This window comes from Pseudophryne corroboree, chromosome 1, assembly GCF_028390025.1.
Source record: "Pseudophryne corroboree isolate aPseCor3 chromosome 1, aPseCor3.hap2, whole genome shotgun sequence".
Taxonomy (NCBI): domain Eukaryota; kingdom Metazoa; phylum Chordata; class Amphibia; order Anura; family Myobatrachidae; genus Pseudophryne; species Pseudophryne corroboree.
In genome coordinates, this window is record NC_086444.1 from 243,951,326 (window position 1) to 243,975,402 (window position 24,077).

The following is a 24,077-nucleotide window of genomic DNA, read 5'->3' on the forward strand; positions in this document are numbered from 1 at the left end:
GTTCTGGTAACACCGTGGGTGTACCAGTCGGTGTATGTGTTCCCTCCTCTGCTTCTCATACCTAAGGTGCTGAGAATTATAAGACGTAGAGGAGTAAGAACTATACTCATGGCTCCGGATTGGCCAAGAAGGACTTGGTACCCGGAACTTCAAGAGATGCTTACAGAGGTCTTATGGCCTCTGCCGCTAAGAAGGGACTTGCTTCAGCAAGTACCATGTCTGTTCCAAGACTTACCGTAGCTGCGTTTGTCGGCATGGCGGTGGAAAGCCGGATCCTAAGGGAAAAAGGCATTCCGGAAGAGGTCATTCCTACCCTGGTCAAAGCCAGAAAGGAGGTGACCGCACAACATTATCACCACATGTGGCGAAAATATGTTGCGTGGTGTGAGGCCAGGAAGGCCCCACAAAGAAATTTCAACTCGGTCGTTTCCTGCATTTCCTGCAAACAGGAGTGTCTATGGGCCTCAAATTGGGGTCCATTAAGGTTCAAATTTCGGCCCTGTCGATTTTCTTCCAGAAAGAATTGGCTTCAGTTCCTGAAGTCCAGAAGTTTGTCAAGGGAGTATTGCATATACAACCCCCTTTTGTGCCTCCAGTGGCACTGTGGGATCTCAACGTAGTTCTGGGATTCCTCAAATCACATTGGTTTAAAACCAGTCAAATCTGTGGATTTGAAGCATCTCACATGAAAAGTGACCATGCTCTTGGCCCTGGCCTGGACCAGGCGAGTGTCAAATTGGTGGTTTTTTCTCAAAAAAGCCCATATCTGTTTGTCCATTCGGACAGGGCAGAGCTGCGGACTCGTCCCCAGTTCTCTCCCTAAGGTGGTGTCAGTGTTTCACCTGAACCAGCTTATTGTGGTGCCTTGCACCTACTAGGGACTTGGAGGACTCCAAGTTGCTAGATGTTGTCAGGGCCCTGAAAATATGTTCCAGGACGGCTGGAGTCAGGAAAACTGACTTGCTGTTATCCTGTATGCACCCAACAAACTGGGTGCTCTTGCTTCTAAGCAGACTATTGCTAGTTGGATGTGTAATACAATTCAGCTTGCACATTCTGTGGCAGGCCTGCCACAGCCAAAATATGTAAATGCCCATTCCACAAGGAAGGTGGGCTCATCTTGGGCGGCTGCCCGAGGGGTCTCAGCTTTACAACTTTGCCGAGCAGCTACTTGGTCAGGGGCAAACACGTTTGCTAAATTCTACAAATTTGATACCCTGGCTAAGGAGGACCTGGAGTTCTCTCATTCGGTGCTGCAGAGTCATCCGCACTCTCCCGCCCGTTTGGGAGCTTTGGTATAATCCTCATGGTCCTTTCAGGAACCCCAGCATCCACTAGGACGATAGAGAAAATAAGAATTTACTTACCGATAATTCTATTTCTCGGAGTCCGTAGTGGATGCTGGGCGCCCATCCCAAGTGCGGATTATCTGCAATACTTGTACATAGTTACAAAAATCGGGTTATTAGTGTTGTGAGCCATCTTTTCAGAGGCTCCGCTCTTATCATACTGTTAACTGGGTTTAGATCACAAGTTGTACGGTGTGATTGGTGTGGCTGGTATGAGTCTTACCCGGGATTCAAAATTCCTCCCTTATTGTGTACGCTCGTCCGGGCACAGTACCTAACTGGCTTGGAGGAGGGTCATAGGGGGAGGAGCCAGTGCACACCACCTGATCGGAAAGCTTTACTTTTGTGCCCTGTCTCCTGCGGAGCCGCTATTCCCCATGGTCCTTTCAGGAACCCCAGCATCCACTACGGACTCCGAGAAATAGAATTATCGGTAAGTAAATTCTTATTTTTTTATTCTATAAAAAACTCATTCTGCTGACAGACAGTGTCCAGCAGGTCCGTCATTATATAATATATACCTGTCCGGCTGCAGTAGTGATATATATATATTTTTTATATCATTATTTATCATCCAGTCGCAGCAGACACAGTACGGTAGTTCACGGCTGTAGCTACCTCTGTGTCGGCACTCGGCAGTCCGTCCATAATTGTATACCACCTACCCGTGGTTTTTTTTTCTTTCTTCTTTATACATACATACTACTACTACATCTCTTTATCAACCAGTCTATATTAGCAGCAGACACAGTACAGTACGGTAGTCCATGGCTGTAGCTACCTCTGTGTCGGCACTCGGCAGTCCGTCCATAATTGTATACCACCTACCCGTGGTTTTTTTTTCTTTCTTCTTTATACATACATACTACTACTACTACATCTCTTTATCAACCAGTCTATATTAGCAGCAGACACAGTACAGTACGGTAGTCCACGGCTGTAGCTACCTCTGTGTCGGCACTGGGCAGTCCGTCCATAATTGTATACCACCTACCCGTGTTTTTTTTTTCTTTCTTCTTTATACATACATACTACTACTACATCTCTTTATCAACCAGTCTATATTAGCAGCAGACACAGTACAGTACGGTAGTCCACGGCTGTAGCTACCTCTGTGTCGGCACTGGGCAGTCCGTCCATAATTGTATACCACCTACCCGTGGTTTTTTTTTCTTTCTTCTTTATACATACATACTACTACTACTACATCTCTTTATCAACCAGTCTATATTAGCAGCAGACACAGTACAGTACGGTAGTCCACGGCTGTAGCTACCTCTGTGTCGGCACTGGGCAGTCCGTCCATAATTGTATACCACCTACCCGTGGTTTTTTTTTCTTTCTTCTTTATACATACATACTACTACTACATCTCTTTATCAACCAGTCTATATTAGCAGCAGACACAGTACAGTACGGTAGTCCACGGCTGTAGCTACCTCTGTGTCGGCACTGGGCAGTCCGTCCATAATTGTATACCACCTACCCGTGGTTTTTTTTTCTTTCTTCTTTATACATACATACTACTACTACATCTCTTTATCAACCAGTCTATATTAGCAGCAGACACAGTACAGTACGGTAGTCCACGGCTGTAGCTACCTCTGTGTCGGCACTCGGCAGTCCGTCCATAATTGTATACCACCTACCCGTGGTTTTTTTTTCTTTCTTCTTTATACATACATACTACTACTACATCTCTTTATCAACCAGTCTATATTAGCAGCAGACACAGTACAGTATGGTAGTCCACGGCTGTAGCTACCTCTGTGTCGGCACTCGGCAGTCCATCCATAATTGTATACTAGTATCCATCCATCTCCATTGTTTACCTGAGGTGCCTTTTAGTTGTGCCTATTAAAATATGGAGAACAAAAATGTTGAGGTTCCAAAATTAGGGAAAGATCAAGATCCACTTCCACCTCGTGCTGAAGCTGCTGCCACTAGTCATGGCCGAGACGATGAAATGCCAGCAACGTCGTCTGCCAAGGCCGATGCCCAATGTCATAGTACAGAGCATGTCAAATCCAAAACACCAAATATCAGTAAAAAAAGGACTCCAAAACCTAAAATAAAATTGTCGGAGGAGAAGCGTAAACTTGCCAATATGCCATTTACCACACGGAGTGGCAAGGAACGGCTGAGGCCCTGGCCTATGTTCATGGCTAGTGGTTCAGCTTCACATGAGGATGGAGGCACTCAGCCTCTCGCTAGAAAAATGAAAAGACTCAAGCTGGCAAAAGCAGTAGCACCGCAAAGAACTGTGCGTTCTTCGAAATCCCAAATCCACAAGGAGAGTCCAATTGTGTCGGTTGCGATGCCTGACCTTCCCAACACTGGACGTGAAGAGCATGCGCCTTCCACCATTTGCACGCCCCCTGCAAGTGCTGGAAGGAGCACCCGCAGTCCAGTTCCTGATAGTCAGATTGAAGATGTCAGTGTTGAAGTACACCAGGATGAGGAGGATATGGGTGTTGCTGGCGCTGGGGAGGAAATTGACCAGGAGGATTCTGATGGTGAGGTGGTTTGTTTAAGTCAGGCACCCGGGGAGACACCTGTTGTCCGTGGGAGGAATAGGGCCGTTGACATGCCTGGTGAAAATACCAAAAAAATCAGCTCTTCGGTGTGGAAGTATTTCACCAGAAATGCGGACAACAGGTGTCAAGCCGTGTGTTCCCTTTGTCAAGCTGTAATAAGTAGGGGTAAGGACGTTAACCACCTCGGAACATCCTCCCTTATACGTCACCTGCAGCGCATTCATAATAAGTCAGTGACAAGTTCAAAAACTTGGGCCGACAGCGGAAGCAGTCCACTGACCAGTAAATCCCTTCCTCTTGTAACCAAGCTCACGCAAACCACCCCACCAACTCCCTCAGTGTCAATTTCCTCCTTCCCCAGGAATGCCAATAGTCCTGCAGGCCATGTCACTGGCAATTCTGACGAGTCCTCTCCTGCCTGGGATTCCTCCGATGCATCCTTGCGTGTAACGCCTACTGCTGCTGGCGCTGCTGTTGTTGCTGCTGGGAGTCGATGGTCATCCCAGAGGGGAAGTCGTAAGCCCACTTGTACTACTTCCAGTAAGCAATTGACTGTCCAACAGTCCTTTGCGAGGAAGATGAAATATCACAGCAGTCATCCTGTTGCAAAGCGGATAACTGAGTCCTTGACAACTATGTTGGTGTTAGACGTGCGTCCGGTATCCGCCGTTAGTTCACAGGGAACTAGACAATTTATTGAGGCAGTGTGCCCCCGTTACCAAATACCATCTAGGTTCCACTTCTGTAGGCAGGCGATACCGAGAATGTACACGGACGTCAGAAAAAGACTCACCAGTGTCCTAAAAAATGCAGTTGTACCCAATGTCCACTTAACCACGGACATGTGGACAAGTGGAGCAGGGCAGGGTCAGGACTATATGACTGTGACAGCCCACTGGGTAGATGTATGGACTCCCGCCGCAAGAACAGCAGCGGCGGCACCAGTAGCAGCATCTCGCAAACGCCAACTCTTTCCTAGGCAGGCTACGCTTTGTATCACCGGTTTCCAGAATACGCACACAGCTGAAAACCTCTTACGGCAACTGAGGAAGATCATCGCGGAATGGCTTACCCCAATTGGACTCTCCTGTGGATTTGTGGCATCGGACAACGCCAGCAATATTGTGTGTGCATTAAATATGGGCAAATTCCAGCACGTCCCATGTTTTGCACATACCTTGAATTTGGTGGTGCAGAATTTTTTTAAAAACGACAGGGGCGTGCAAGAGATGCTGTCGGTGGCCAGAAGAATTGCGGGACACTTTCGGCGTACAGGCACCACGTACAGAAGACTGGAGCACCACCAAAAACTACTGAACCTGCCCTGCCATCATCTGAAGCAAGAAGTGGTAACGAGGTGGAATTCAACCCTCTATATGATTCAGAGGTTGGAGGAGCAGCAAAAGGCCATTCAAGCCTATACAATTGAGCACGATATAGGAGGTGGAATGCACCTGTCTCAAGTGCAGTGGAGAATGATTTCAACGTTGTGCAAGGTTCTGATGCCCTTTGAACTTGCCACACGTGAAGTCAGTTCAGACACTGCCAGCCTGAGTCAGGTCATTCCCCTCATCAGGCTTTTGCAGAAGAAGCTGGAGGCATTGAAGAAGGAGCTAAAAGGGAGCGATTCCGCTAGGCATGTGGGACTTGTGGATGCAGCCCTTAATTCGCTTAACAAGGATTCACGGGTGGTCAATCTGTTGAAATCAGAGCACTACATTTTGGCCACCGTGCTCGATCCTAGATTTAAAACCTACCTTGGATCTCTCTTTCCGGCAGACACAAGTCTGCTGGGGTGCAAAGACCTGCTGGTGACAAAATTGTCAAGTCAAGCGGAACGCAACCTGTCAACATCTCCTCCTTCACATTCTCCCGCAACTGGGGGTGCGAGGAAAAGGCTCAGAATTCCGAGCCCACCCGCTGGCGGTGATGCAGGGCAGTCTGGAGCGACTGCTGATGCTGACATCTGGTCCGGACTGAAGGACCTGACAACGATTACGGACATGTCGTCTACTGTCACTGCATATGATTCTCTCAACATTGAAAGAATGGTGGAGGATTATATGAGTGACCGCATCCAAGTAGGCACGTCACACAGTCCGTACTTATACTGGCAGGAAAAAGAGGCAATTTGGAGGCCCTTGCACAAACTGGCTTTATTCTACCTAAGTTGCCCTCCCACAAGTGTGTACTCCGAAAGAGTGTTTAGTGCCGCCGCTCACCTTGTCAGCAATCGGCGTACGAGGTTACATCCAGAAAATGTGGAGAAGATGATGTTCATTAAAATGAATTATAATCAATTCCTCCGCGGAGACATTGACCAGCAGCAATTGCCTCCACAAAGTACACAGGGAGCTGAGATGGTGGATTCCAGTGGGGACGAATTGATAATCTGTGAGGAGGGGGATGTACACGGTGATATATCGGAGGATGATGATGAGGTGGACATCTTGCCTCTGTAGAGCCAGTTTGTGCAAGGAGAGATTAATTGCTTCTTTTTTGGTGGGGGTCCAAACCAACCCGTCATATCAGTCACAGTCGTGTGGCAGACCCTGTCACTGAAATGATGGGTTGGTTAAAGTGTGCATGTCCTGTTTATACAACATAAGGGTGGGTGGGAGGGCCCAAGGACAATTCCATCTTGCACCTCTTTTTTCTTTTATTTTTCTTTGCGTCATGTGCTGTTTGGGGAGGGTTTTTTGGAAGGGACATCCTGCGTGACACTGCAGTGCCACTCCTAGATGGGCCCGGTGTTTGTGTCGGCCACTAGGGTTGCTAATCTTACTCACACAGCTACCTCATTGCGCCTCTTTTTTTCTTTGCGTCATGTGCTGTTTGGGGAGGGTTTTTTGGAAGGGACATCCTGCGTGACACTGCAGTGCCACTCCTAGATGGGCCAGGTGTTTGTGTCGGGCACTTGGGTCGCTGAGCTTAGTCACACAGCTACCTCATTGCACCTCTTTTTTTCTTTGTGTCATGTGCTGTTTGGGGAGTGTTTTTTGGAAGGGCCATCCTGCGTGACACTGCAGTGCCACTCCTAGATGGGCCAGGTGTTTGTGTCGGCCACTAGGGTCGCTTAGCTTAGTCATCCAGCGACCTCGGTGCAAATTTTAGGACTAAAAATAATATTGTGAGGTGTGAGGTATTCAGAATAGACTGAAAATGAGTGGAAATTATGGTTTTTGAGGTTAATAATAATATGGGATCAAAATGACCCCCAAATTCTATGATTTAAGCTGTTTTTTAGGGTTTTTTGAAAAAAACACCCGAATCCAAAACACACCCGAATCCGACAAAAAAAATTCGGTGAGGTTTTGCCAAAACGCGGTCGAACCCAAAACACGGCCGCGGAACCGAACCCAAAACCAAAACACAAAACCCGAAAAATTTCAGGCGCTCATCTCTAATTAGTGTACATTTCTAAATCAGGCCTCTAGGTACTCTAGCAATTTTCACTGGTTCAGAAGTAGTGATGACATAGAATGCGGGGACAGCTGATCTTCAGATGTAGTAATGTGGTATAATCTAAACTGAGGGTACTGTAATGTTACATAATATGAACTGGAGGCCACTGTAATGTGACATAGGGTCTATTTACTAAGCCTTGGAGAGAGATAAAGTGCCAACCAAACAGCTCCTGTCATTTTTCATACCCACTCTGTAACATGGCAGTTAAGACTTGATTGAACTGGGTTCACTGTAATGTGGCATAATCTGAACTGGGAAAAGTGTAATGCAGCATAACATGAACTGGAGGTCACTGTAACGTGATATACAGATGTGTCCTTTTATACTGTGGCTGCAATGCATACACAGCGGCTATATACATCGAGGCACACAATTCACAACAGAGCAGGTTTTGAGTGTATGCACGCTCCTGCTCTGCATTCAGTTCAATGATGGCGGGTGCGTAAGCATGCGGCGTACCATGCTGTGTACACATTGCGGTCCTGTATGGTGGCAATAGGAACTGAAGGCAGTAAAGTGTTGAATAATATGAACTGGGGACTAAGTAATGTGGCATAATCTGAAAGGGGGGCTCTGAAATGTGACATAATATGAACTGGCAACACTGTACTGTGGCATCATATGAATAGAGGCACTACAATTTGCTTAATATGAACTTGAGACACTACAGTGTGGCATAATAAGAACTGAGGGAACTAGAATGGGGCATATAATGGACCACGGCACTACAATATGGTATACTGTGAACTGTGGTAACTACAGTGTTGCATAAAATGGATTGGGGGCACTACAATATGATACAATATGAACTAGGAGAACTACAATGTGGCATAAAATTAACTTTGACACTAATATGGGCCATAACATTTAATAGGGCACTATTATGTAGCATAAAATTAACTAGGGCACTACTATGGTGCATAGCATTAATTGGGCACTATCATGGTTCACAAAATGAATTAGGTCACTACTGCAGGTCATAAAGTAAACTAGAGCACTATTATGAATTAGGGGCCTTATTCATTTCAGACCTGATCGCTGTTGTGCAAAATTTCACAGCGGCCGATTATCGAACGACTGCGCGTGCGTCCGGATCATAATACACAGGCGGGAGGCCAAACTGCAATAAAATCCTGTGACTATTTTGATTGCTAGGCAACTTTTTTGATCACTTGGTGTATGCAGATTGATTGACAGGATGCGAACGTTTGGGGTTGGTAACTGGCCGTTTTCTGGGAGTGTCATGAAATTGCAGGCATTCCCAATCGTTTCCAGGGAGGGTGTGTAACATTAGCTCCAGACTCCAGTCCCGATCATCCTGTTTTTTTTCGCACTGTAGGAGTAAGTCCTGGGCTACGCACAGACTGCACAGGATGAAAATTAATTTCATGGTGAGTGAGTTGAGAACGGATTTGCAGGTTACCAGCATATGCAAAGCTTTTCGCATGGCGCACGCAGAATTGCACAGGGCGGATTTTCACTCTGGCTTGACGATGACTATCAGATCACAAACCTCTGCAAATTAGCAGAGGTGCGATCGGGTCTGAATTAGGCGCATTGGGGGTCTTTCCGAGTTGATCGTAGCTGTGCTAAATTTAGCACAGCTACGATCATGAACTCAGACATGTGGGGAGCGCTCAGCACAGGACTAGTCTGCCCCGCATGTCAGTGCCACCCCCCCCAGAAGTGCAAAGGCAGCTGCGATGCCTTTGCACTTCAAGAGTAGTTCCCGGCCAGTGCAGCTTTAGTGTGCTGGCCGGGAGCGACTCCTCGCTTTCCGGCCTGCAGTGGCTGCTTGTGATGTCACGCAGCTGCTGCAGGCCACTCCCCGCATGGTCACGCCTGCGTTGGCCGGACCGCGTCCACGAAACGGCGGGCAAACGCCACCATTTTGACCCCTCCTGCCCATCGACCGCCTCTGCCTGTCAATCAGGCAGAGGCGATCGTACCACAGTGATGGGCGGCCATGCGCCGGCGCACTGCGGCGCCGGCGCATGCGCAGTTCTGACCTGATCGCTACTCTGCGAAAAACTGCAGTGTGCGATAGGGTCAGAATGAACCCCTATGTCTTTAGCATTGTTGTTGGGGGCACTTTCAAAATGTTGCAATGGGGCTTGAAAACTTCTGACTACATCCCTGGCAGCAAGAGTCAGGCAATTACTATATGAACCCTTGTTATATTGTCAGATAATCTTTCCATTTCATCTTAGGGGGTCATTCCGAGTTGATCGCTCACTGACGTTTTTCACAGCGCAGTGAACAGGTTACTACTGCGCATGCGTATGCACCACAATGCGCATGCGTGTCATACGGGTACAAAGCGGATCATTGCTGGGCGATAGATTTAATGAAGAATCCATTCGCACAGCCGATCGATTGACCGGAAGAGGGCGTTTATGGGTGTCAACTGACCGTTTTCAGGGAGTGTTTGGAAAAACGCAGCCGTGTCCAGGCGTTTGCAGGGTGGGTGTCTGACGTAAATTCCGGGACCGGACAGGCTGAAGAAATCGCAAGGGCTGAGTAAGTCCAGAGCTACTCAGAAATTGCAAAAAACTTTTTCGTCCCACTCGTCTGCACACGTGTTTGCACACTTGCAAAGCAAAAATTCCCTCCCCCGTGGGCGGCGACTATGCGCTTGCACGGCTGCTAAAAGTAGCTAGCGAGAGATCAACTCGGAATGACCCCCTTAGTCCCTTCTATTGCTTTGAGGACTAGGTGAAAAAAAAAGGATCTATAAGTGAGTAAATAATATTATCAATTAAGTTCTTTGTGGATTGGGCTACTAGTATATTAATGAAGATTACCGCACACACTTCTCAACAAAATAATTATTAAAAAAAATGTAAGACTAAAATAAATGTATACTACTTTGCATTACTATTTCTATGTAACATGTTATTAAACTCTGGATTTGTTGACACAGTTGTGGTATGGAAGGTCGACAGTAACTAGGTCGACAGTGTCTAGGTCGATCACTATTGGTCAACAGTAACTAGGTCAACAGGATCTCTAGGTCGACAAAGTCTCTAGGTCGACATGGTCTAGGTCGTCAGGTCAAAAGGTCGACATGCATTTTTTAAAAAATTTGGTGTCGTTTTTTTTCGTAATGTGACCGGGAACCCCAATTAGTGCACCGTGTCACCTCGCATGGCTCGCTTCGCTCGTCATGCTTCAGGCAAGGTGCCTCGCTCCGCTACCGCTGTGATTTGCACATGTTACTATTCCCAATAGTAGTCTGCGTGGATCGTTAAGTATGAAAAAGTAAATAAAAAAAAAAAAATTGTGAAAAACTAATGTCGACCATTTGACCTGTCCACCTAGTTACTGTCGCCCAATAGTGGTCGACCTAGTTGCTGTCGACATAGGGACCGGATCCCGTTGATACTTTTGTTATGTGTGTTGTTAGTAGAGATGTGCGCCAGCCCAAACCTCGGGTTTTGGGTTTTGTTTTTGGATCTGTATCACCTTCATGTTTTGGATCTGTACTGGTTTTGCCAAAACCGCCCTTGTGGGTTTTGGTTTTGGATCTGTATTTTTGTGAAAAAAATCATAAAAACAGCTAAAATCACAGAATTTGGGGATGTTTTTGTTCCTACAGTATTATTAACCTCAGTAACATTAATTTCCACTCATTTCCAGACAATTTTGACCACCTCACAGCTCAGAATATTGTTTTCATTCAGTTTAGGCCAAAAGGTTGCACCGAAGTAGCAGGATGACTAAGCTAAGCGACATCAGTGGGCGAAAGAAGCAAGTGGCACTTAAACTTCCAACATGGCACATCTGGGAAACAGAATGGCACTGCAGTGGTAGACAGGGTGGCAGTTTAATAAACTATACAAATGTTTGTCATCTATACAAGAAGACAGTCAGCAATGCTCCAAACAGCACATAATGCAAAGAAAAGAGGTGCAATATGGAATTGTCCATGTGCCCTCCCACCTACCCTTATGTTTTATATATTAAACAGGACAAGCACAAATTAACAAACCAATAATTTCAGCGACAGTCACTTGTGGCTGAAATTAATGGTTTCTTGGGCCCCAACAAAACAAGCTGGCAATGGACAGTGCACAAACTGGCTCTACTAAAACACAGCGCGGTCCTAAACCATAGGTATATATCAGAATACTCGTACAATATATTTTGTAATAAGTACACTCTTTCTTAACTAATGCTGTCTGTAAGAAGACATGTAGAATACTCAAGTGTCTGTAAAGTCTCAGCACTGTGGACAGGCGACTTTACAGGGGAGACCTTGCCCTGCAATCCCAGAGACCAGTAGCAGCTACAGATGGGTCCACCTTTATCCTGAGTTCTTTGCTGCGCCTAGGCACACCATGGTTTAGTAACATAAACACTTCATCTATTGTTCTCAGCTGCAATACAATGCAGAGAACAATACATCAGGGGATTAAGCCCGACTGCCCTGGCTCAGTTAATCCTATTAAAGGCCAAGATAAACGTGGACCCATCTGTATGCTTAGAAGATGGCACCCAGTGTCTCTGTCAGGAACTGAGGGAGAGTGTGAGGCAGCTCCAGGGAGGGAAATCTGCGAGGAGATGGTGCCATGGGCCGAGGGAGGGGCTACAGGTCAAGCGCCGACTCCCCTATGCTGGACCTCACCGCCGGCACTATGGAGCCTTACCAATAGGGGCGTTAGTACACCCGACCTGTACTCCTATGCCCTGGGGTTCCTGCTCAGTAACAGTGTCCATGCCAGCATCGCAGTCTGTCTCCCTAGACTGCGAAAGGAACGCAATTTAATGGCGGTCCCACCTGGGAGACCCTCTTACCTCCTCCCTTTGTAGCAGCCACGCGAACCAGGAGAGCGCCTGCGACCGTGTGCCCAAGCCGGAGCATCTCCACCACAAGTACCCGGGATCTGAGCAGCGGGAGTATGCAATGCCGCTTGGGAGGTGACGGAGACTCAGCACTGAATGTCAACCTGATAACAGTTCTTTGTCCCTTGAAGTCTTCTATAGCTTTTTCAAGGCTGCCCAGTGCAGCCCGCCTGTTAGGTGACCTGCTGCCTGCAGGCACCACTCAAAACTGAGCTCTCAGTGCCTAGAGGCGGGGTTATACAGGAGGCCCAATGCATCCTGGGACAGTCAAAGCTTTGCCTGATGGTGCCTTTGGATCCAAGATCCGGCTCTACATTCTGATGTATTCCCTGTGGAACACAGTGTACCCCGCTGCAGAAATTTAGTTTTTTCCTTGCAGCTGCATTTTCCGGAGAAAATGTTGCAGTGTCATGTGACGCTTGAGCTGACAATTTGCTCACCAACAGCTCTATGCAACTCTTCAGATTTGGGTCTGTCGGAAAGAAAGATACAATGTTGGACTTAAACCAAGGATCAAGTATAGTGATCTGATTTCAAGAGATTGAATCCTGGTGAAGCCAATGAAGGGTTTCATCTACAAGTATGACATGCTTAGTATACTCGCTTCCTTTCAGCTCCTCCTTCAATTTGTCCAGCATCTTTTCTAAGTGTCTGAACTAATTTCACATGTGGCAACTTCGAAGGGTTTGAGATCTGTGCATAACACAGAATTTCTCTGACGTCCTAGTGGATGCTGGGAACTCCGTAAGGACCATGGGGAATAGCGGCTCCGCAGGAGACTGGGCACAAAAGTAAAGCTTTAGGACTACCTGGTGTGCACTGGCTCCTCCCCCTATGACCCTCCTCCAAGCCTCAGTTAGATTTTTGTTCCCGGCCGAGAAGGGTGCACACTAGGGGCTCTCCTGAGCTTCTTAGTGAAAGTTTAGTTTTAGGTTTTTTATTTTCAGTGAGACCTGCTGGCAACAGGCTCACTGCATCGAGGGACTAAGGGGAGAAGAAGCGAACTCACCTGCGTGCAGAGTGGATTGGGCTTCTTAGGCTACTGGACACCATTAGCTCCAGAGGGACCGAACACAGGCCCAGCCTCGGAGCTCGGTCCCAGAGCCGCGCCGCCGCCCCCCTTACAGAGCCAGAAGCAAGAAGAGGTCCAGAAAAATCGGCGGCAGAAGACATCAGTCTTCAACAAGGTAGCGCACAGCACTGCAGCTGTGTGCCACTGTTTCTCAGGCACACTTCACACTTCGGTCACTGAGGGTGCAGGGCGCTAGGGGGGGGCGCCCTGAGCAGCAATGTAAACACCTTGGCTGGCATAAATACACCACATATAACCCCCAGGGCTATATGGATGTATTTTAACCCCTGCCAGAACTCAGCAAAAAGCGGGAGAAAAGGCAGCCGAGAAGGGGGCGGAGCCTATCTCCTCAGCACACGGGCGCCATTTTCCATCACAGCTCCGCTGGAAGGACGTCTCCCTGACTCTCCCCTGCAGTCCTGCACTACAGAAAAGGGTAAAAAAGAGAGGGGGGCACTAATTTGGCGCAGTTTTGATACTAACAGCAGCTATAAAGGGAAAAGCACATTTTATAGTGGTATTCCTGTCTATATATAGCGCTCTGGTGTGTGCTGGCATACTCTCCCTCTGTCTCCCCAAAGGGCTAGTGGGGTCCTGTCCTCTATCAGAGCATTCCCTGTGTGTGTGCGGTGTGTCGGTATGATTGTGTCGACATGTTTGAGGAGGAAAATGAGATGGAGGCGGAGCAGTTGCCTATTATAGAGTTGTCACCCCCTAGGGAATCGACACCTGAGTGGATGAGCTTATGGAAGGAATTGCGTGACAGTGTCAGCTCTTTACGACAGACAGTTGACGACATGAGACAGCCGGCTACTCAGCTTGTGCCTGTTCAGGGGTCTCAAACGCCATCAGGGGCTTTAAAACGCCCGTTACCTCAGATGGCAGACACAGACACGGATACTGACTCCAGTGTCGATGATGAGGAGACAAACGTGACTTCCACTAGGGCCACACGTTACATGATTGAAGCAATGAAAAATGTATTGCATATCTCTGATAATACAAGTACCACTAAAAAGGGTATTATGTTTGGTGAGAAAAAACTGCCTGTAGTTTTTCCTGTATCCGAGGAATTAAATGAAGTGTGTGATGAGGCGTGGGTTTCCCCCGATAAAAAAACTGATAATTCCTAAAAGGTTATTGGAATCGTACCCTTTCCCGCCACAGGATAGGGCACGTTGGGAAACACCCCCTAGGGTGGATAAAGCGCTCACACGCTTGTCTAAACAGGTAGCACTACCCTCTCCTGATACGGCCGCCGATAGAAAGCTGGAGAATATCCTAAAATGTATATACTCTCACACGGGTGTTATACTGCGACCAGCAATCGCCTCAGCCTGGATGTGCAGTGCTGGCCTGGCGTGGTCGGATTCCCTGACTGAAAATATTGATACCCTAGATAGGGACAGTATATTACTGACTATAGAGCATTTGAAGGATGCATTTCTATATATGCGTGATGCACAGAGGGATATTTGCAGACTGGCATCAAGAGCTAGCGCGCTGTCCATTTCTGCAAGAAGAGGTTTATGGACGCGGCAGTGGTCAGGTGATGCGGATTCTAAAAGGCACATGGAAGTATTGCCTTATAAGGGGGAGGAGTTATTTGGGGTAGGTCTATCAGACCTGGTAGCCACGGCAACTGCTGGAAAATCCACATTTTTACCCCAGGTAGCTTCTCAACCTAAGAAGACGCCGTATTATCAGGCGCAGTCCTTTCGGCCCCATAAGGGCAAGCGGGCAAAAGGCGCCTCATTTCTGCCCCGTGGCAGAGGGAGAGGAAAAAGGCTGCAACAAACAGCCAGTTCCCAGGAACAAAAGCCCTCTCCCGCCTCCGCAAAGTCCTCAGCATGACGCTGGGGCTTTACAAGCGGACTCAGGCACGGTGGGGGCCCGTCTCAAGAAGTTCAGTGCGCAGTGGGCCCACTCGCAAGTGGACCCCTGGATCCTTCAGGTGGTATCTCAGGGGTACAAATTGGAATTCGAGACGTCTCCCCCTCGCCGTTTTCTAAAGTCTGCTTTACCGACGTCTCCCTCAGACAGGGAGGCAGTATTGGAAGCCATTCACAAGCTATATTCCCAGCAGGTGATAATCAAGGTACCCCTCCTACAACAGGGAAAGGGGTACTATTCCACACTATTTGTGGTACCGAAGCCGGACGGCTCAGTGAGACCAATTTTAAACCTAAAATCCTTGAACACTTACATACAAAGGTTCAAATTCAAGATGGAGTCACTCAGAGCAGTGATTGCAAACCTGGAAGAAGGGGACTATATGGTGTCTCTGGACATCAAAGATGCTTACCTATATGTCCCAATTTACCCTTCTCACCAAGGGTACCTCAGGTTTGTGGTACAGAACTGTCACTATCAGTTTCAGACGCTGCCGTTTGGATTGTCCACGGCACCCCGGGTCTTTACCAAGGTAATGGCCGAAATGATGATACTCCTTCGAAGGAAGGGAGTTTTAGTTATCCCTTACTTGGACGATCTCCTGATAAGGGCAAGATCCAGGGAACAGTTGGAAGTCGGAGTAGCACTATCTCAGATAGTGCTGCGCCAGCACGGTTGGATTCTCAATATTCCAAAATCGCAGCTGATCCCGATGACACGACTTCTATTCCTAGGGATGATCCTGGACACAGTCCAGAAAAAGGTGTTTCTCCCGGAGGAGAAAGCCAGGGAGTTATCCGAACTAGTCAGAAATCTCCTAAAACCAGGCCAAGTCTCAGTGCATCAATGCACAAGGGTCCTGGGAAAGATGGTGGCTTCTTACGAAGCAATCCCATTCGGCAGATTCCACGCAAGAACCTTCCAGTGGGATCTGCTAGACAAATGGTCCGGGTCGCATCTTCAGATGCATCAGCGGATAATCTTGTCACCAAGGACAAGGGTGTCTCTCCTGTGGTGGTTGCAGAGTGCTCATCTTCTAGAGGGCCGCAGATTCGGCATTCAGGACTGGGTCCTGGTGACCACGGATGCCAGCCTGAGAGGCTGGGGAGCAGTCACACAGGGAAGAAATTTCCAGGGCTTGTGGTCAAGCCTGGAGACATCACTTCACATAAATATCCTGGAGCTAAGGGCCATCTACAATGCTCTAAGCCTAGCAAGACCTCTGCTTCAAGGTCAGCCGGTGCTGATCCAGTCAGACAACATCACGGCAGTCGCCCACGTAAACAGACAGGGCGGCACAAGAAGCAGGAGGGCAATGGCAGAAGTTGCAAGGATTCTTCGCTGGGAGGAAAATCATGTGATAGCACTGTCAGCAGTGTTCATTCCGGGAGTGGACAACTGGGAAGCAGACTTCCTCAGCAGACACGACCTCCACCCGGGAGAGTGGGGACTTCACCCAGAAGTCTTCCACATGATTGTGAACCGTTGGGAAAAACCAAAGGTGGACATGATGGCGTCCCGCCTCAACAAAAAACTAGACAGGTATTGCGCCAGGTCAAGGGACCCTCAGGCAATAGCTGTGGACGCTCTGGTAACACCGTGGGTGTACCAGTCAGTGTATGTGTTCCCTCCTCTGCCTCTCATACCCAAGGTACTGAGAATCATAAGAAGGAGAGGAGTAAGGACTATACTCGTGGCTCCGGATTGGCCAAGAAGGACTTAGTACCCGGAACTTCAAGAGATGCTCACAGAGCACCCGTGGCCTCTACCTCTAAGAAAGGACCTGCTCCAGCAGGGACCCTGTCTGTTCCAAGACTTACCGCGGCTGCGTTTGACGGCATGGCGGTTGAACGCCGGATCCTGAAGGAAAAAGGCATTCCGGATGAAGTCATCCCTACCCTGATCAAAGCCAGGAAGGATGTATCCGTACAGCATTATCACCGTATTTGGCGTAAATATGTTGCGTGGTGCGAGGCCAGGAAGGCCCCTACAGAGGAATTTCAACTGGGTCGTTTCCTGCATTTCCTGCAAACAGGACTGTCTATGGGCCTAAAATTAGGGTCCATTAAGGTTCAAATTTCGGCCCTGTCGGTTTTCTTCCAGAAAGAACTGGCTTCAGTTCCTGAAGTTCAGACGTTTGTCAAGGGGGTACTGCATATACAGCCTCCTTTTGTGCCTCCAGTGGCACCTTGGGATCTCAATGTAGTTTTGGGGTTCCTAAAATCACATTGGTTTGAACCACTCACCACTGTGGACTTAAAATATCTCACATGGAAAGTGGTAATGCTGTTGGCCCTGGCTTCAGCCAGGCGTGTCTCAGAATTGGCGGCTTTATCCTATAAAAGCCCTTACCTAATTTTTCATACGGACAGGGCAGAATTGAGGACTCGTCCTCAATTTCTCCCTAAGGTGGTTTCAGCATTTCACTTGAACCAGCCTATTGTGGTACCTGCGGCTACTAGGGACTTGGAGGACTCCAAGTTGCTGGACGTAGTCAGGGCCCTGAAAATATATGTTTCCAGGACGGCTGGAGTCAGAAAATCTGACTCACTGTTTATCCTGTATGCACCCAACAAGCTGGGTGCTCCTGCTTCTAAGCAGACTATTGCTCGTTGGATTTGTAGTACAATTCAGCTTGCACATTCTGTGGCAGGCCTGCCACAGCCAAAATCTGTAAAAGCCCATTCCACAAGGAAGGTGGGCTCATCTTGGGCGGCTGCCCGAGGGGTCTCGGCTTTACAACTTTGCCGAGCAGCTACTTGGTCAGGGACAAACACGTTTGCTAAATTCTACAAATTTGATACCCTGGCTGAGGAGGACCTGGAGTTCTCTCATTCGGTGCTGCAGAGTCATCCGCACTCTCCCGCCCGTTTGGGAGCTTTGGTATAATCCCCATGGTCCTTACGGAGTTCCCAGCATCCACTAGGACGTCAGAGAAAATAAGAATTTACTTACCGATGATTCTATTTCTCGTAGTCCGTAGTGGATGCTGGGCGCCCATCCCAAGTGCGGATTGACTGCAATACTTGTACATAGTTATTGTTACAAAAATTGGGTTATTATTGTTGTGAGCCATCTTTTCAGAGGCTCCTCTGTTATCATGCTGTTAACTGGGTTCAGATCACAGGTTGTACGGTGTGATTGGTGTGGCTGGTATGAGTCTTACCCGGGATTCAAAATCCTTCCTTATTGTGTACGCTCGTCCGGGCACAGTATCCTAACTGAGGCTTGGAGGAGGGTCATAGGGGGAGGAGCCAGTGCACACCAGGTAGTCCTAAAGCTTTACTTTTGTGCCCAGTCTCCTGCGGAGCCGCTATTCCCCATGGTCCTTACGGAGTTCCCAGCATCCACTATGGACTACGAGAAATAGAATTATCGGTAAGTAAATTCTTATTTTATTCTCTACTGCGCCTGACTAAGGTACATTAACACTCCTTTCCCTATGTCATAGGTCGATGTGTAGCTATGGATGGCTTTTTGCTGCTCCCCCATCCGCTGAAGCATATAGAGGGTTGAATTCCACCTTGTTACTAACTCTTGAGTCACCTGATGGCAGGGCAAAACCAACATTTCTTACAAGTGCTGTAATCTTCTACATGCACCTGCAGAATGGCGAACATGTCCCAAAATTTTCCGGGCCACAGACAGCATCTCCTGCACGTCCCTGTCATTAAAAAAAAAGTTGCACCACTAAGTTAATTGTGTGAGCAAAACATGGGACGTGTTGGAATTAATCATGGGAACATGGGATGTTGGAAGTAATGCTCTCACAATATTGGTGGCATTGTCAGATATCACAAATCCAGAGGAGAGTCCAAGTGGGGCAAGCCATTTTGCAATGATTTCCCTGAGATTTTCTAAGGGGTTGTCAACAGTATGCCTCTTAGTGAAATGTACCACCTACAGTGTCACAATATGTGTATGAGTCAGCAATAATAATCAAACATTGCGGTTTAATTTCAACAACAGTGTAGCACAATACGTGTAAGAGTACAAAATAATAATATACTGCAGTCTGATCAGTCACAATACTTATGAAAATAAAAAAAGTGCATAGTACACTGGGGTACATCACAAAGAAAAAATATATATATTTTTTTTTATAATTATATTTTTGGCTTTTTAGCTTTTATTATTTTAATTTTACACAGGGGCGGAGCCCCTGGATGGATGGACAGATCACCTCTAGGTGGACAGAGCACCCCATGTCAGATACACCAGCCGACAGACAGAGCACCCATGGACTGATACTGATAGGAGTCAGACACACCAGCCCCTGGATGTACACACACAGTATACTGTTTTTTTTTAACACTGGCGCAGAGCCCCTCGATGTATATGGACAAATCACTCCTTGTCAAATACACCACCAGACGACACACAGAGCATCCCTGGATTGATACAGATACATAGGACACACCAGCATCTGGATGTACACACAGTATATTGGTTTTTTTTTAACACTAGGGCAGAGTGCCTGGATGTGTATAGATTCTGGACAGATCACCTCTTGTCAGATACACCACATAACGACAGACAGAGTATCCCTGGACTGATACACCAGCCCAACAGCAGCCCCACAATCAGTGGCGGAACTAGCGAGCGGTGGGCCCAGGTGCAACAAAATGCAAACTCCTCATCCCGTCCAAGTCCACCCCCTCAACCCTGGAGAGGATTTGGTGAGGGGGACCTGCTCAGGGCCAGGAAAATGGATACCTAGCATCAGTGCTGTAACTAGACATTTTAGCGCTGTGTGCAAGAAACTGCATCAGAGCCCCCCCTCTATGAAAAACAGGGGCAGTGCGTGCCATAGGCACGCACAAAAAATATAGGGGCGTGGCTTCATGTTGAAGGGATGTGGCCACAAAATAATACCAATTCATACTGTATAACGGTGCACAGTAGTCTCCATTATTCAAATTACGCCGCACAGTAGCACCACTACACCAGGTAGAGCCCCTTTTACACATTACGGCAGACAGATTCCCCTTTTTACACATTACAGAAGACAGCGTCCCCTTTTTACACATTACGGCAGACAGAGTCCACCTTTTACACATTACGGCAGACAGCGTCCCCTTTTTACACATTACGGCAGACAGTGTCCCGTATTTACACATTACGGCAGACAGCGTCTCCTTTTTTACACATTACGGCAGACAGTGTCCCCTCTTTACACATTATGGCAGACAGAGTCCCCCTTTTTACACATTACAGCAGACAGTCCCCCTTTTTACACATTACGGCAGAAAGCGTCCCTTTTTTACACATTACGGCAGAGTCCCCTTTTTTACATATAACAGCAGACAGCGTCCCCTTTTTTACACATAATGGCAGACAGCGTTCCTTTTTACACATTACGGCAGACAGCGTCCCCTTTTTTATACATTATGCCAGACAGCGTTCCCTTTTTACACATTACGGCAGACAGAGTCCCCTTTTTTACACATTACAGCAGACAGTCCCCCTTTTTACACATTACGGCAGACAGAGTCCTCTTTTTTACACATTACAGCAGACAGTCTCCCTTTTTACACATTACAGCAGACAGCGTCTTCTTTTTTACACATTACGGTAGACAGCGTCCCCTTTTTACACATTACGGCAGACAGAATATATAGATAGATAGATAGATAGACAGAAAGAATAGATTATACTTACTTTCTCCGCTGGCAGTCAGGCTCCTCTGTGCAGCAGCTTCTGGCAGATCCCGGGCAGGGGAGAAGAAGGAGGAGGAAGGGGGACTCGGGAGCCGCAGCAGCGCAATGTAATTGGTGGAGGTGCTGCTGCAGCTGTCCTTATCCTTCCACATAGGCTGGCCGCCGCCGCTGTGATGGGGGAAGCGCATCCCAGCATTCACAGCGGTGGCCAGCCTATGTGGAAGGAGAGGGACAGCTGTAGCAGCGCCTCCACCATTTACACTGCGCTGCTGCGGCTCCCTCCTCCATCTCCCTCCTTCTCCTTCCCTCTCGTGGCCGCTGCGTCCCTGTGCTCTTCTCCTCAGCGGCGGCGGCCCGAGGCAAACAACGGCAGGCGGCATGTAATGAGTCAGTTTGACTCATTACATGCCGTGCTGGCTTTGGGCCCCTTGACAGTGGCGGGCCCCAGTGCAAGGCACCGTTTGCACTGGTGGTAGTTCCGCCACTGCTCACAATGCCAGCACTGAGACGGACGGGTCTGGGACTGAGGGTCGACAGCACAAAGGTCGACACACCTTAGGTCGACGCCAATTGGTCGACACACCTTAGGTCAACATGGACAAAAGGTCGACAGGTACAAGGTCGACATGGAAAAAGGTCGACATGAGTTTTTTATGTTTTTTTGGTGTCGTTTTCTTCGTAGAGTGACCGGGAACCCCAATTAGTGCACCGCATCCCCTCGCATGGCTCGCTTCGCTCGCCATGCTTTGGGCATGGTGCCTTCGCTCCGCTACCGCTTCGCTCGGCACACTTTACCGTTCCAATCGTAGTCCACGTGGATCGTTAAGTATGAAAAGGTTAAAAAAAAAATCGTGAAAAACTCATGTCGACCTTTTTCCATGTCGACCTTGTTCCTGTCGACCTTTTGTCCATGTCGACCTAAGGTGTGTGGACCAATTGGCGGCGACCTAAGGTGTGTCGACCTTTGTGCTGTCGACCTGGAGTCCGGATACCGAGACGGACATGCCCGTTCAGTGCACTTTCCACAGCTGGAGTGAAATTGGCGCCAACCACCGTGACCTTTATATCTGGTTGATAGAAAAAAATCACAAGTCTCCTGTTTCTTATTAACAAAGGTGTTACAATAAGCAAGTTTTTTTCCTTCATTTGTCACTTCTACTTGCACTAATATGCCAAACAAAAACATTTAAAAGTCAGCTAATACAAGGCAACAAAGGAAAACAATCAATCAAAAAACAATTATTTTTAATTATATAATGCGACTGAATATTTAATGTGTTGGTTTTTTTTAGGTTAATGGACATTTTAATTATTTCTTGATATATAAATGTTCCTCAAAGTGAGTATCACCATCTAGCCTGGAAGTTCCTTTTCCTCACTTCAAAATGTTGATGAAATAAAACATTCCATTCACATTACGCACTGAAAGTATTATGTGTAGGTAATCTCACCTGATACTTGTTTCTCTTTCTTCCCAGTAGTATCAAGCTGCCTGTGGAAATAAGTTTCTGGTTACTTAATATTTTATGTCAGAAATAAATAAGAGACAGACTAAAAATCAATATTGCAGACTTGGCAACAACCTGTACACTCTTACAGTTAAGGTCCTATTTAATCGAAGTAAAAGATTTTGAGAATCTGTAGCGTAATAGAGATCTATTAAATCATGATACAATGCAGCAGGTTCATTTTGTTGTAAAGATTAATATTTTCACCTCTACCAACCTCAATAACAATCTGAAGCGCTTGAGCACTACTTTAAATACATTTCTGGCTGACTTTTTCATATATATCATTCTCTACCCAAATAAATCCTGTTTAGTTGGGTACATTGGGTGTTTTAAGGTGAGTAATCATTGAAAAGCAATGAGCTTCAGTAACAAAACCCCAACTTGGTCTAGGGACTAAATGCCATACACATATGCCTACCATATCCATTTGTTTCTTTGGTCTACATATCTTTATACAACACCCATGTTAAATCAATAGAAGAAACATCAGATACAACAAATATCTATCTATCTATCTATCTATCTATCTATCTATCTATCTATCTATCTCTGTCAGGTAGGTGATGTGGCAGGTACGATTAACTGCCTCTGAAGGAGTGACATTCACCAATTTAGGGGTGCCAAAAAATCATACACACAGTGGGTTAACACACACACAATTGGTTGCGCACACACACACATACTTGCATTCACACACACTCATAAGCATTGCTACACTCGCCACTGCTGCAGGAGTCTGGATCACGATGCTGAAGGATAAGACACTGCTTTGGAAGATGAGTAATTGCAGACTAATTAAGCTAATTGGAAACTTCCAGTAGTTGAATTATTTCTCAGGGAGGGGGGTGCCAGAGCAAATCCAGGTGATTTTTCCTAAAATAATGAATTTAGGAAAAATCAGACTTGCTTTGGAGGTGTCACCTCGTCTCAGTTTCTGTCCTCTAATTGAATAGCAAAACCATTTTTTACATTTCCCACCCTCAATGGAATTCCCCTTTTACTGTCTTGTATTTTGGTTTAGTTTTTCCAGCCAGCAATATAATCTGCACATTAGTACACCTCTACTTCCCTTAGTTCTTACCAATCCGTAGAAGTGCCATGAGAGTACTAACACTAAATAATAAACACTTTGAGGGTCATTCCGAGTTGATCACTTGCTGACGTTTTTCGCAGCGCAGCGAACAGGTTACTACTGCGCATCCGTATGCACTGCAATGCGCAGGCGCATCATACGGCTAAAAGCAGATCATTGCTGAGCGATAGATTTAATGAAGAATTCATTCGCACAGTCGATCGCAAGGAGATTGACAGGAAGAGGGCGTTTGTGGGTGTCAAATTACCGTTTTTTGGGAATGGTGCGGCGAACGCAGGCATGTCCAGGCATTTGGAGGGCGGATGTCTGACGTCAATTCCGGGACCTGCAATGCTGGATTCATCACATAGGGTAAGTAACTCTTACCCTGGTCTTGTTCTACACAAAACTTTTTTTGCATAGCAGGGCTGCACAAGCGATCGCAGCCTTGCTATGCAAAAATACACTCCCCCCATAGGCGGCGTCTAGTTGATCGCACGGGCTGCAAAAAGATGCAGCGTGCAATCAACTCGGATTGACCCCCTTTGTGCTAAGTGTCAGGTTTCTGTTTAGTTTTATTCTGGAATTTGTATTTGCCTTTACCTGGATATACTGTAAGTGTGACACTCAGCACCTTGTTGCTATTAGTACTATACCTTTGTTTATGTAA